The following is a 16,235-nucleotide window of genomic DNA, read 5'->3' as shown; positions in this document are numbered from 1 at the left end:
CCAACATCCCTTCTCGGCTCTCCTTTTTCCTACAAGCCCATTCAGACCTGGGAGCAAAACAGTAACAGCAGGGGTTTTAAAACGCGTTGACACCGAGCATACAGTAAAGGTTTCGCCTAACCTTTGAGAGAGATAGACAGAGTTGGGTGGCTGGGCTCTAACTCAGCAAACCTTTGTGACGCTGGCCCGGTTGTTGGGCTGTTTATTATCAGCAGACAGCACACCCGGGCCTAGGACTGCTGAGACACCGAGTGCTGGCCGCCGGGAAGAAACAGGGACTGAGGCGACGCAGGAGGAATGCCAATGAGAGAGATTTCATTTGCTACTCTGGCACAACGCTGCCCTGCAAAGCCACTCAATCAAGGCCTCGGGTTTGATGGCAATGTTAACAGCATTTTCTCTGATTCCACGCCTCACATCCTGACCATTAACCAACACTAATAACCACATTAATCTGCTTTGATTCGACCCGACCAGGCAGTTTGCGGTGAAGACGGGGTTGGAAACGAGGGCTCTTAAAAAATAAAGAGGAGGATATTTAGAGAAAGGTTGACAGTGAACAGGTTGCCTTAGAGGTGTGTTACATTTCCAATAAATCTAGAGGGAACAGTGCAGAGGTTGGCAGGAGAAAAGGAGAGCACTCCCTAACCGTTCAAAACAGATATAAAAGTTTAATGTCCAGCTTGCAGCAAGCAGCCAGCAGAAAGGGAAGGAGCTGAACTATTTTCAGAGTAGTAAGTGGCATTCATAATTCACATTATAGTTCAATATAAAGAAATTGAAGATTCCTTCGTACATATTGTCTTCCTCTTCCTGTCTGTAACACTCGACAGCATTGATGGCTGAGCTGTAGCCACTGTGTGTTTGTATGTTTGTATGTTGCTTTACATTTGTGTGACTAACAGAATATTTCATTGGTTTAACTCAATATGCTACATTTTCCATATGAAATCCTGCAAAGGGCCAAAAATGAAACGGCATGACGCGATATCACCGGCAAGAAACGAAGTGAGAGACCGTTTCCATTTTCAAATCAGACTCGAGCACAACGGCCATTTCAATCTGAATAAATGAAATCTTCCTGTTCGCTGAGAAAATGAGCTGTGATAATCTGAGGATATTAATATGATCAAAAGTTGCCATAGATATTCATTCAGTTACAGCCGGATCACCCAGAGGGAGCAAACAGCAGGGAGCAAAAGAGAGAGGCGCTGAGCAGAGAATGTTGAATACAGACATTATCTATGTGAGCACAAATGAAGCAAGACAATGTGAGAAACTACATCAAGCTGTTATTATTCAACTGATTATTGTAACTGATTAATGTCAATTAACTGTGGAGACAACATTGAAGAAAGATTCAATTCAAAATGTGAAAATATCAATAAACGGCTACATTTTCCTACTTAGCCTGTAGAAAGTGTGCACAGAAGGTGCACACAGATGTCTGCCAATGCACTGAACAAAATAACAAAACCAATGTCATTTTACATAAACATGTAACTTGGATTGAAACACAAATGAGAGCGATAAGCCATAACCACAGTAATGGCAATAACAGCTCCCCCAAAGAATAAATGTCCACTTTACTGCATTACACAATAAAAACACAAGAAATCACGAAGCTCACTGCTGCTGCTGGAGACAGAAAACAATACTAATGCTGCATGAGGAAGATGTTCATGCGAGTGGAAGAAAGTTCAAGGCAAGTATCAAATCTGTTTACGTAAGACATCAAAGTATATCAGTTGTTCCTCTAAACTTACAGGTTATGCTGGTGACAAAATAAAGAGTCCCAAGACAATGTGCTCTTATGAAGTTCATCTGCAATAAGAGATTCAGAATTTCTGTTTTAAACACCCGTTTATGATATTATTAATCTTCTTTATTCACATCCCTTTGTACAAAGCAAAGATTGATATACTCACAGAATGTGAATGAAGGTTTTTGATTTTGTGTCATGACTGGTTTACTGTTTATCGGTAAACCAGAGAAACATGGTGGCAGGTATGAAAAGTGAGAAACTGAAACTGGCTTAACTGAAAAGCGAACTGCAAAGAGACTCCTCAACAGTGGGTGGGCATTTAAATGCATCATACTGTGATTTTCTAAGGAGATGTGCTGAAATTGCTTTGTGTTTTCTAGTGGGAATGCACTACATAATTAAAAAACCTGGCAAAGGCCTCAGAAAGTTCAGAAGAGCCTGGAGAGGACCCTCAAGGCTGATTCAGTCCGGAGCCCTTGAAGTCTTATCATGAATCGGCACGGTGGACAGTGGAATATCGTTAGTTAGCCGTCGGTAATCAGCCCTAAATTGCACCGCCCATCTGGAATTCTCCCGATCCTCCTGATTAAGAGTCCACCACTGGGCTTTTTATCAATGATTAACATGTTGTTGGGAAATATAAAAAGTCTCTTGACATTGTGACTTATTATCTGGATATTGCAAATATTAGACTATCTTTTATTATTTTTCAAAAAAAACCTTATTTGCTTCAGCAAAGTGAAAAGCCAAATGTCACGTCCTTGACATATATACATACACACATACTGACAGGCGGCTAAACAAACGGAAAGCCAAAGAGAGCGACGGTTAGATCTTAAGTGCAGCTCTGTAACTCTTTCACACTGACACTGACATGATGTATTACTGAATACTAACATCCCCTTTCTGTTTCCTCCTCACTGACCCCGAGCGTTTAGCCGCTTCAAACAACATTTCAAACGGGGATTCAATCTGTCCTGGCTCTCACGGAGGACACCAGGTTGTCAAAGCATCTCTCTCCATAGTGGATAAGGGGGCACTCGTTGCCCAGAGCAATTCAACAGCATCCTCCTGCCAGCTTTCCCTTACCAGTTTAGTCGTATAAGAGTTAAGTCATATAGCTGCAGAGACTGCTTGTCAATTTAAATAGGACAGCACACCAAGGTGCTCTTCAACCACACAACACAATTCATCATCTACGGTGTTAACCCCCAACTGTCACATTCATGCTGCCAAGATAATGAAGCATTTCGTCATTGGGGATGAGTGTGCACAGTGTGTGTGTTCAGAGAAGTCTGTTTCAGAGGCATGAAATAGAGAGCGGCACTTTATAGGTTTGGATTGCCATAATTTAATCAAATTTATTGTAACAGATTGGATATAAAAATGTGGTTGTTGGTCACAAGAAACATCTATTGTCAATCCTATTGACAAAGAGAAAGGGAAATCCCAGACACACATTATTTAAGACGTATCTACACAGAGTTTGAAAGGATGTATTGCCTGAGAAAAGAGCAGAATTTAAAGTAGGAGGATTGTCAGTATAATTTTTCCAGTGAAAGAGGAAGAAGCAAGGAAAAATAGAAGCACAAGTAGCGAGACTAACACAAAGACAATGTACATTAGAGATTTAATAATCCCTGAAATTAAATTGGTTGCACCTCATAAAATAACTCGCAGAGATTAATTGTTACTAAATATTTTCACCCAAACTGCAAAGTGTACAGCAACTATTGTCGAACAGATGGACAAAGCATCTCCACTTTCCCCCACTGTACAAAAAAAGAAGCCCAAATATCACTTGGAGCCAGAGTGATGCGCAGTATTGATCGGGGGGCTGGCGTCGCGGTATCGAGCCAATCGCAACCAAACACGCCCACAGATCGTGAGCAACCTAGCCGCTACGTTAGCAGCACCACGCTAGCTGTTTGGCTACAGACAACTAACCCTATTCAATTGAGATGCTTTTATGATCAAATTGACACAAGTTCTATTACAGCGACTACTTCACGCAGAGCAGCTGTCAATTATGACGTCTCAACCCCTTTTTTATAGCATCAAAACTATTTAAAATCAAACTTTTGACACACTTGAACAGTGCAGATCACTATTCTGCACTGTATATAATGATACTCAATTGCTTATTTTTATTACTAACAATCATTTTGCATAGTTAATTTTGCATAATTGCTAATTTTTGCATCTATAAAATGTGATGCATTACAGCGTTGTTAAGAGACAGTAGTTTACACGCCATCAACTCAAATGAAATGGCAGAAAGTAAACTACACAAATAGGGAGTGATTGTGGATACAGCCACTATTTCACTTTGCATAGTATACAATAGAAAACAGCTTCCACCCAAAACAGAAGATGAAAGTTTGATCAACAACAACAAAGAAAAGCAAGAATATTGGAGAAATGAACACAAATTCATGATAAGGCAGGGGGAGAGAAATAGGGGAAAGTGAAAATAGGGAGTAAGGAATCGAAGATAAAGAACATGACAGATGAATAGGTTGGATATTTTATATACCGAGTGAGAAGTGCTGAACACGTCCAACAAGAGAACCCAGGAACATGGCAGCAGTCTTAGTCCAACACTTCCCGGTGGCTTCTGCACTGCTGAGCAGGCTTAAAAAGAGCCAGTAGTACAGCTTCGTCTTATAGCTGGTGGCCTGCAAACATTATTGTATTTTATAAAGCACTTTTTCAGTTCAATTCAATACTATTCAATAACTACATTCATCCCGAGTGGGGTAATTAGGCACAGGCACAAAAATCTCAATTTAACAAACGCACGCACACACGCACACAGACACAAATAAACACAATGAAGTACAATGATTAGATAAAGAGCATATAAGTACAACATAATTGCCAAACATACTTTTGTGTACTTTTGATTGGCGCTGATTTTCATGTTTTGGGTTAGAGGCCCCTTAGTTTAAATGTCTTACTGTTAAATCTTACAGATACTCTATACAATGATATTTAAGACAAGTCTTTTTCCAACTTTTGGGGAAGATCATTAATCCCAGGATCGATGGTTCAGAACGTCAATGCCCTCATGCACAAAGCCAAATAAACTGCATACTCAGTTTGCTGTGAAAGAACTTGACTGGCCTACAGACAGCCCTGACCTGAACTCCATCCAAGATCATTGGGATTCATTGTAACACCGACTCTGAGCCAGACATCAAGAGCTCAACCCCTCCGATTCTCTTGTGGCTGAATGGGAGAGAATCCCTGCAGCCAGATTCAAAATCGTTTGGTATTACTTATCAGAGCAGTGGCGGTAGCAGCAGCATATTAATGCTGTTTTTTTTTTAACATTTAATTCAGACATCCACATTCCCCTCAGGATGAAGTGTAATCACTTTGATGATCCCTTAACTCCTCTACCATCATCGGCAGGGCAAAATTTGGTTCATGATCAAATACCTGAACTAAAGATTTTCCTATTAGCCCCATCTTCACTTTGTGTTTAGTACTAATCAGAAAATGTTAGCATGCTAAACTAAGATGATGGCCATGATAAACACATGTGTGTTAGCATTGATCCCCAAATGCAGCAGGATGGGCTGTCGACTCCAGTGTGAAAATCATCTTTCTAGCTTCAATCAATATTTGCAGTTGGCAAGTTGTCAATCTAACCATGCAGCAGAGACAGCAACACCTGACAACACACAGCAGAATCCACCTACACAATAATGTCTGCAAAATATTTTACACCAAAAACATATGTAAACTTTAAAATGAAAAATCCTAAACTGCCATAATTCAAATGAACATGATGTAGCACTTCATCAACAGCAGAACAAATCTACAGAACTTTCTTAGCCAGCTCATCCGTTTCCTTCACCTTTCTTGTCGACATGTCGAGTGTTGGAATAGAGTAAAATAAATATCTCCCCACAACAGCTGGCGCCCAGCAGAGATGACGAGCCACGCGGACTGACCCTCTCTGAGCAGGTCCTCTCCATTTCGGTGTCCTTGCTGCCACCCTGCTCTCACATTGCTGTCACTCCATTATTCATTTCCAAGCATGACCGACATTCGACCAAAGGTAAGACAAGACAGTCTCAGAGTTTCTTACTGCCGCTGACTTCATATAGTAGTAGCAGCGGGGGTTTGCCCTCAGGGGACAAGAGGCTGATGAATAACGGCAGTATGATGCAGCCACTTTAGCACGGATGGCTGCAGAGCGAATCAGAATCATAACCCTTGCAGTGGCCGTGTTGCGCTTTATACATTAAGCTACAGGATCACCAGCAGAAAGTTTATTCTAGCAGTGATGCAGTGGCTGGAGTGTAGCATGAGTCTGCTTTTTAGTCCGGTGTGCATTCTCTGTGCAATGAGAGAAATATGTTTGTCCAGAGTGAAGAAATTACAAGACATGACTGGTAAAAATGTAGAGGTGAATGTTTCCACCCACCTGCAGCTCATGGGAGCCGCTGATCGTGTTGTGCTTTGATGTTGTAGAAGTTTTCATTCCTTATCTCATGTTTCTCATGTAACCACAACTGCAATGTAACCTTTACGTTACTTTTTCATGTGACAAACAGGTACATTGTTGTGTCTGATTGGTGCTATTGTCACATAATCGGTAACACATTCATCACATAATTCATGTCTGAGAGAAGCAATCTGTGTTTCAGGCGTGGTGCTAATTCCTCTAAACTTTAGAAGACTAATAATTATACCTCAAGTGGCCTGAATATTGCTGTATTACTCATGGACTATGGAGAACTGTTTTTTTTGTGCTGGGTTATGCGATTGTGTACGTAACATCTAGGATTCCAGTTGTGCATTTCACGTGTGTACTTACTGCTTCAGTTGTCGCTTCAATCCCACATGACTCTGGGAATATGTTGACTGGGCCCCGGGTCTGCTGCAAGACTTTGCTTGAACTTTGAACGATTTCAGTTTCCTAATGGGAGGACACTATACGCTGCCCATGTATCCAGTCAGACGTGAAGTTTTTGCCCCTGAGTGTCTGGCGACTGGGGCTCTCCAGAGGGTTAAGTGTTGAGATTACTTGCGGGCCATCTTCTCTGGTAATGAACCCTGTATGTGTACCAAGATGTAGCTGAAGGGGTGCAGTAGCCATAGGAAGCCTCCTCCTGCTGATTGCCCCATCTTAAAAGACCTTTTTTTTCCTCCACTGGGAGACACAATCACAAAACTTTATAGCTCCTTACGAATAATTATGATGACACCTTGTGTTCCTGCAGCTGCTGATAGTCCATCGTTGATATCATGGACAATAAATATGACCATTAAATCTGTTTTCCCCTACATTAACAGTGCCCCTGATACACAGCGATTGAACAACTACTTAACTGGGAAGCAGAATATTAGTGTTGCCAAACTTGCTGTGTGGCTGAACCCCACTTGTCACCTCTTCTTTTAACTCTCACTTAAGGATTCTCACTTCAACTTTTCTGCTGCACAACTTTGTGAACCACCTCCCTCTATGCACAATCTCCTTGTAGCCCTCAGGCACTGCTCCAATATCAGGTCACCCCACCCACAACCCTCCATTAACCATGAGTAAGACCATTTTAAGGTCTCCTAAGGTCCGTCTGTGCTCAGCATACATAGACTTTCTTAAAATTGAGCTAAAAAAGGTTTTATGGTGAGTTCTAACAATGTACTACACAAGCCTTGACACAGGCAAGCGCCTCATGTCAGCGCTATTCATTCAGATACCGTAAAAGCCATTAGAAGTAATTGCATTTTTTATGAAGCTCCCATAGAAGTGTGCAGTGTTTAATCAAGGCTTTCATTTTCAGGAGAGGTCACAGGCTTTGTGTGAGGTTGTCTTGCAATCCTCCTTGAAGGGTCATCCAGGTCTATTACCCTGCAGGTCAGCATCACGCCGTGCCCTTATGATCACAAGGAGGACTCCTTTCTCTGATACCCCCTATCTTGTGTTATAATCACCCACCCTGCTGCTGTAATGGGCTTTATTTTGACTGTGGTAGATTGGCATCTCGCTCCGGTTGATAGGTTACAACTTGCTACGCTATATTGAGGCCGTATCGCCCTGAGGGGAAGGGGTTAGTATTTATTTTATTCGATTGGTTTATTTGATAAGGGACAGTGCACATTAATAAAAACATTGCTGTAAATGCGCCAGAGTTAGCCAAGAGGCTATTTTTCATCTGTAATACTGAATTGTATTTTTTCTAAGTGAGGGATAGATGGACAAAGAAGAAAAAATGAAGTAATTATTGTGGTGTTAAATAGCTTTTAGTCATAACACTGCACTGCAAATTCCAACTATGCTATAGGATCACAATCATCCACATTGACCTCACTATGATCCTCTGGAACAACAAACCCAAGCATTGCAGTAAGAAGCGTACAGCATAGCTACATCATAAATATTTACTACCCATGTCCAAGGGCATAGGAAGCAGGGAGAACACAGGGGACACATCCTCTTCAGTACTAAAGAGGATTAAGTTGTCCCCTGGAAAAATCCAAAACAAAACAAAAAAGTATCACTTTGTTGCGGATCGTAAACAGGGTTTAATGGTGACATCATTCCCCTAATAGGTAAAGCAGAAACACTAACATACTTCCCTTGTCACCTCAGGCTAAGAAGAATTTAAGCTGCACTAATCAATACTATTCATATTAACAATGGTTCACATAACAATGAGTTATGTCAAAAATGTTTTTCATTGTAATGACACTGCAGGGAATTGGGTGACTGGGGCTAAGTGGAGAGCAGGGCCGTCTTTCAATCAGAGGCTTGGTTGGTTCGATCCCCGGCTCTGGCTCCGCTAGTCGCATGTCGCATGTGTCCTTGAGCATGACACTTCACCCCAAAATTGCTCCCGTAGTTGTGCCTACAGTGTGATAGGATCTGAATTGTTAGTCGCTTTGGATAAAAGCGTCTGCTAAATGACTGTAATGTAATGTGACGTAATTATCACGTAAATCTTTCCATCAGCTCAGCCCAGTATCCCTGGAAATGATGTGCAACTCCCAACGCTGGCGGGTAGATGGACGTTAAGCATGTCCGGCTTGTAACACACTTAACTTGCATGCAAGAGACAGGAGTTGAACATCACAGACCAATGTTTACGTTTTTTTGTTTTAAATATACAGTAACTATATATCTTTCCCTAATCTTAACATTGGTTTTGTTGTCTAACCCTACTATTTTACTTGCCATGACCACAATATTTCCATAACTAAACTATACCATAGTTGCTATGTGCTAAAAAGAAAAAAAAAATGTAAGAGTTAGCATTTTAAAAAAACAAAAAGCTGCCACTGAATGAAAATTTGAGGTTTGCAGAATTGTCCAATATTAGTTTAACAGGCAGGTGTTTTCAGCAAAACTGATTGGTGCTGAGCAGGTAGTGTACAAACGGCCAACAGACAATGTTAGCGACTACCTGGGGAAGAAAGTGGAGCATCAAACAGAAACAGGTAAAGAGCAAAAACATGTTCTCAGTAGCTGGTGGAGACCAAAACGGAGATAAAAGAGAGTCAGTATTGGAAATTCAAATGTTACTCAGTGTCTCCAGGATATGTAACTTATGCAACTAAGTACAATAGGTGCTAGTGACATTATTTTCATGCAAACAGCAAACATTCACCACTTGATAAGTGTAAAGTGGGACTCAAGCAAGTGCTACTGCCAAACCATCTGTACTGTTCTTATTTTTTCACACTTGGTTTTCGCACCACTCCACAGTAGCTAATAGCCACATCACCCACATATGCAGCAGAAATATGTCTGTAAACCACTTATAGTTAATATTAGTTTTCCTTGCAAATGGGGCAGAGCTCCCTCACAGCGTCTTTTGTTCATGTTTGCTATACAACAGGAAGGCGTCTTAACTCACTCACATAATAAGAAGAAGCGGTGCTTGATTTATGCAGAACACAGACAAACAAGCAAGTGTGAAGTGCTTGTCCAGATTCCAGGAATTAGCTGCCGAATATCAGTCATCTTCCTCCTCCACAGCGCGCAACAAAGTGACAGAACAAGATCTGAAGTGTTGTTACGGTACGTGTTGAATTAATGCAGGGGCCAAAAACTGACAAGGGCAGAGAGAGGTACAAAATAGTGAGATCTAATTACTAAGGAAACTGCTTCAAAACAATGAGGAATACTTTCATCTTATATTTTTTACTACGTTTCAAATGCTTTTGACCAGACGAGAAGAAAGCCCCTAAATTGATCTGATTTGAGTTAAGCACTCCTTCCTTCACTGCTTCCCTATATAATATAAACTCAATAGTCTACTCTAGAGTGAGCAGTACTTCATTGGATCATTGTTATTTTACATCATTATTGACATGTGTATTGTTGCACAGCAGTAATTTTTGCTTCCATTAAAACGTGACTCAATGCACTGTTGGATCGTTGGCAGAAAGTACATATACTTTTTGGTCCAATTTTGGTTATTAAGAGGACACTATAGTGCATACATTTCACAATCAGACTACGGACACTTAAATAAAATGACAGTGGGTAAATATAGCCTGCCGAGAAAATAGGGAGTCATTTTGAACACAACCGTAGACTATTTCTAAGAGGAAAAACTGCAAATGAAAAATAAATCCTACATCTATCAACCTCGACTGCTCTCCTTCAAAGGCAGCCCATATGAAAGACTGGCAATCCTAGCACACATTTTATTTTTGGGGACACACACACACACACACACACACACACACACACACACACACACACACACCCACCAGCAGACATTTTTCCAATTCATACACAGATTTCTTTCCATGTGGGATTTACAATCCTTCTCTTATGTTTACTTTCTAATGTCTAAAACCAATCATGGCTGTCATGTTGAATTGGAGATGAGGTGGTGCAGTGCTCCTTATCAGAGTACTGCACCCCCTTCCACCACCTCCAACCTGAACCTGTCAGGAGTCTGGATGAGGACAAACGGATGCCAGCTAACCTTGTCCTTGTGCTAACTGTACACGCTGCCACTAAAGCACTGATGTAATGAGGCTTCCTGTGGGGCTGTTCCTTGCACAAATCACCAGGTTATATTCCCAGTAAGTCCGTCATATGTTGCCCAGTGCTTCCTCTTTTACGCTTCAGTCCTTGAAATGCCAGAGTTCAGTGGGAACCATGGCGGAGCTAAGCTAAATGTGGCTGAGTTATGTTGACGGATACATGGCTCCCTCAGTCTCTGCTGCAGCCCACAGCACCCATACCACCTCCGCACAAAACAACGTGGCATTATAAGATGGATGATATTTAGGATACTAGCCAGGGTTAAAGAAAGAAAACCAAATGCAATCAGGGCATTGATTTTCAGGCAGAAAATGTCTATGCAGAGATCGATTGGTAGCAATAAAAAAAGAACATTAATAAGGGAGCTTACAGTGTTAGTGCTCTAAACCAATACAGCATTACTGTCCGTTTATTTTCAGTTCAGAAATGCAGTGTTGAGATGGAGGCCTTTCCAGCCCCACTTGTTTTATAAAAAAAACATTTTTTCCACACAGTTTATTCCTGTGGTGAGTCAGACAGATCAGCATTACTTGGATGCTTAAATCGCCATTCCCTCTGCAGAAAAACACTATACTCAAATGTCACCAAGCTAGGAACAAGCTCAACCACCAGAAAATTACTACCTGTCCCTCTGAGTCTTTACATCCCTGTTTTTACTCCTATAGCATCAGACTTTAGAAGAGCTAGAGCAACTTCGTATCTAAAAAAAAAGTGGTCAACCATCTAGCAAGCTCTTCTGTTCAAGCACACCAGTAGATTAAAAGGTATCCATCGTGTACCTAGAGCCAGAAGAATGTTAGCTTATCTTAGCAAAAAGACTGGAAGCAGAGGGAAACGGCTAGCCAGTTCTGTCCAATGGAAACAAAATCAACCTGCATCTGTAAAGCTCATAAATTAACAAGATATATCTTGCGTGTGCAAAAAATGGTGCGTAAAACTGAGAATTTGTGGTTTTATGGGACTATCATGGTGATGATAGTTCCGTAAAACCACAACATAACCCCCCCCCCCCAGAAAAACCACAACTTCAAACAAAGACATATTAACGAGCTTTAGAGGTGCTGGTAGTTGTCTTTAGTTTAGTTTATTTGGCACAATTAAAACAATTCACAAACATAACAGAGATCAATAATATCAGTGTCGGAAGAGGAAGAAAACTCACTGGGCTTAAGTGAAGCCTCCACCTAAATAATATTAAAATGTTACAATAAAATAGAGACCACTAAATTAATATACATAGTAATACATCTATAACTTAACTATCCTATTTACCAGGAGGAAATATCTGACTTATAAATAAGTCCAGTAGATTTAAATATCAATGTCACACTTCAAAGTCCTGCTCTATCAGTGAGATGTGAGACATAACACGTGGAATAACCCTATGAATGAGGGTCCAATAAGATCCACATGTGCTTTTCTCATTTAAATAAGAAATACATAGCAAGCAGTAGGAATGGTGGCTATTCTACACCCCTGAGCCAGACATCTTCAGAAGAATAGACTTCCTCCACTGCCAATTCAGTAAAGCCTGCACAGCAAATTTCACACAGCCATTTTGCGCTCTGCTGATAAAACACTTTGAAAGCTCAATGACACAGACAATGCCTTCAGATAGGAAAAAGCCACGTTTTGTACCCATCCCTTTTCATCAATGTCCCAAATAAAACCAAGCCTAACAGAACAGAAATACCCTACAAGACTCAAGCACCCACACACTTCAAACACTTCGGCTGGCCTGCACGGTTGAAGTAGTCCTACTAATAACATGACTCTGTTTTGCTTCATAAAGGACTCACACTGTGTGAGCGTCACTAGCACCATCTGTGATGAGGTCTAACAGGCATGTGATGGGAATCTGGCACAATGGCACTAGAACCCTGCACCTGTCGCCCTCTCATCCACGCCCCACTCAATTTTTGTCAATGGATGTCGCTCACTTCATTTCCATGTCCCACTCAAGCTCTTTATTGATGAATAAAAAGACATCAGTGGTGAATAAAAGATTGCTTTTACTGCCTCACGCAAGAGAAAATGAGATGGATTATTGAGTCAGGAGGATCCCGTAAATTACACCAGGCCTCCACTTCATTGGGTTTTACTGATCTTATGAGGGACCTGCCTTAATTTTGATTAACATTTCACATCTGGAAGCCTCGTAATCTATACAATGTCATCATCTACACCACTGGATCACAGAGTCAACTCACAAACTCAAGACCATTTCCCCTGGTAGCCTGTCTGAGGACCGACAGGAAAGGTTGTTCAATTAAAAGGTACTTTGGGAAATCGTCTCCGAGATCTTGCTGAGCCTCTCGACACCCAAAGGCTCATTAAAACAGGGAAGCTGTTGGGTGAAACCAGCAAGGACAAACACACGTTCACTAAACACCTCCACTGAGCAATGATTCTCTAATGATAGCTATATAACCTTAGGCAGGTCATTTTTTGGCCTTTCCAAAACCTAAAACACAAGAGCAAAAGTGCAAGGAAATGCTTTAATTAAACAGTGTGTTTATTTGCTCCGACGAAAACAGTTAACGTTAGCCTAATTAGCTACGTTAAGTAGCAGCAACAGTTGGTAAAACCTGCGAGCAACAGTTGGTAAAACCAACAGTTGATGGCTGGAAATTAAGAGCCTGATTTTCAAGGACCTGTTGTTTCATAAACCAATATGATTTTCGGGCAGTAAACCCGCTGCTGTTATCACTGTAAACTGTATATGTGGTGAAGCAACAGGCTTAACAAACAATCTCAAGTCACCTCTCTTCTGGTCCCAGTTGATGACACCTTGTAATGTTAGATTCAACAGCATTAAGGACTGAATATGTGGCCTGAGAAAAGAAAAACCGTCACTGTACTTTCCTACACCTGATTTTGAAGCCCACTTGAATTTATAGCCACAAACACATTATTCCTGTTTGCTTTCAGCTCTTCTCTGAGGCCGAGTGGTGAGGCAGTGCCTCCCGTGGAGAAGGAGAGCATAGCACACCATCGCCCTGCCGGCTCCACTCAACCACCACGGTCAGCTCCGCCACACTAATCCCCCAACAGCCCCCTATGCGGCACCTTGTCCCCCTTTTCACAACTTCAAAACTGCTTCACCCATTACCCTTGGGCAGGAGCTGCCCTTCTCTGGACCACACCGACATTCAGATGCTATTTAGAGCCATTAGGCCACCAAGGTCAGCACTTAGCTTACATTTTCACAGCTTCAGGCGGCACTGTTTCTCTCTTTTCTTTCACCCATTATTGCCGTGTTTTGCAGCACACTGCACACAGGGCAGTGAATTGCTCATTAGCTGGGGCTCTGGTGCCGTAACATGTGCTGAAAAGGGGAAAGTTGGGGGAAGAAAGGCAGAACATTCAAAGCGACATTTATAGTCATCACAGTTACAGCATCTGACGAATTATAGCACTGCAGGCTATCATAGCAACCCCGTGGAGAACATCTTGATTCTTTAGGGGGATGATGGAATAAAGGCCAAGGAGCTGTCAGTTTAATCACTAGGAGTCACTTTCTGCAGTATAACACTGAATGGCAACCAGTGACAGACCATCGTACAAGTTTTTTTCAGTTTCCTTTAATAGAACAGTCAAGGTTCATACATTTCTCTATAGAGAGGAGATTGACTCGGTCAGGAACAAGACTTAAGAGGGAAAACCATAACTTGTCAAAGCTCACTGTGGCAGGGCAAAAATGAAATATGGTATCAAAAATCCAGTGCACAATCCTTCAAAATAAAAGACCTCAGTAAAACATCACGCAAATAACAAAAAGAACATCCAGAGATATCGGACAAATTATCTGAGCGTGTCCCCGTTACAGTCAATGTGTTATTTAGTTTCATCTGCTTGAAGAGGAAGCACGACTTTCTTTGCATCCATCAAGGCAACAGTCACATTTAGTTTGTTTACTTTTTGCTGACATGACAGCTTTATTTCACGGCAGAAATATATCTATGCCGAGGCAGAGCACTGTTACCTAATCATCTGGCATTTGTGTGATGAATAAAAAACAGACGCAAGTAAGTACTGATTATTGTGGCGTGTCATATTGAAAAATGTGTTAAAAGTTGTGGAAGCAATGTGGGGAAAAGAGAGCGTTCTAGAAAGATAAGAAGATAAAATATTTACTTTTAATTATTCTGTTTCCGTTAGGTTTTACCAGGAAATGTATTATATTGGATTTAATTCCTCCACTCCTTTTACAGGGCGATGTTTTTTTATATTTGTCCTTTTGAAATGATGAGAATGTAGAGTAACTGAAATTAACTCAGCCCTGATAGCCCCAGCTGGGAGCAGAATATTCAGTAAAGTAATTGCATTAAGATAACAGGAACATTTTATTTGCTGTGGTGTATTTCTGTTAAGCTCTGCAGTCATGTCCTGTGTATCTTTTGTTTCTTCTCTCTTCCCTGTTCAAGATGTTTGCCAATTGATCAGTTCTCCTGGAGCAAATCCCAGCGTTACATCCCCGCCGAGCAAATGAGCAGGCTGTAAATTAACTTTAATTTCTTAACGACAAATGCAATTCTACTGCAGCAGGGGCATGACATTCATATTTGATGAGCCACTATATCTCACTTCAAAAGGTCTCAATAAACCAGCTAGCACGCCTTTTTTTTTTGTAAATATACAGCACTGCACCGAGCAGACTGCAGCCCTCTCACTGCCTGGCAACTCCCCACAGGCTGCTATTGCTCATTCACAACTCTGAGGGATGTCAGGGTTTGGCGCTTGTGAAAATTGAACTCCAAACTCATCTTTACCCCCGGGCCAAAAAAAATGCTGAACAATGAATTGTCATATTCACAAAGCGGAGAGACTAATCTGTGAAGTGAAGCAGGCATCAACAAACCTAACCGTCACCGCTTGACGTATTGACCAAGGAGTAGACATTGTGTGTGTGTGTGTGTGTGTGTGTGTGTGTGTGTGTGTATGTATGTGTGAAGAGGTATAAAAAGGAACATTTGTGTGTAAAGGAGAGAAATGGATAAAGAGAAGAGGAAGGGTGGGTGATTGCCATTATTAAATTCCACCAACATTTATTCCAAACATTAATTTCATTGTGCTATCAGAGTCGGTTCAGGGTTTAGGAATGAATGAAGAGCAGGAACAAATTGCTTTCAAGTTCTACAGAGCACTCCCTCTGGACGGCACCGACTGGGACGCCTCTCTCTCTATAATTAAATTCCCCTGTTGTGTTTAAAAGCGCAAGATGTAATTACAACATTTAGTTTCATTTAGAAACACGTGGATTTCTCTCCTCCTACACGCCACAATTTAATTATATTCAGCATATCTTGCAGTCCTGCAAGGAACAGAGAGTTGCTATAGAGATGACCACAACTGTGCTGTGCTCGGAAATCCTTCAGAATAGTGAGTCTTCACACAGCGAGCCAAGCACACACACACACACACACACACACACACACACACACACACACACAC

The 16,235-nt window shown here is 41.4% G+C and overlaps 1 protein-coding gene across 4 annotated transcripts in view; it reads right to left on the bottom strand.

The window, feature by feature from the left end:
• Nucleotides 1–16,235, bottom strand: part of drp2 (dystrophin related protein 2) — a 132,395-nt gene that overhangs the window by 91,928 nt on the left and 24,232 nt on the right. Inside the window, exon 1 of one of the 4 annotated variants that reach the window (XM_031862569.1) lies at nucleotides 122–855. The exons of the other annotated variants lie outside the window; for them this stretch is intronic. The gene's annotated coding sequence lies outside the window, so the exon portion shown is untranslated. Of the gene's footprint in view, nucleotides 1–121; nucleotides 856–16,235 lie in introns of those variants that run through there. 4 annotated transcript variants of the gene reach the window in all.

Source organism: Anarrhichthys ocellatus, unplaced genomic scaffold, assembly GCF_004355925.1.
Source record: "Anarrhichthys ocellatus isolate YVR2014 unplaced genomic scaffold, GSC_Weel_1.0 scaffold27, whole genome shotgun sequence".
Classification (NCBI taxonomy): domain Eukaryota; kingdom Metazoa; phylum Chordata; class Actinopteri; order Perciformes; family Anarhichadidae; genus Anarrhichthys; species Anarrhichthys ocellatus.
This window is presented reverse-complemented; position numbering and strand designations above follow the sequence as displayed.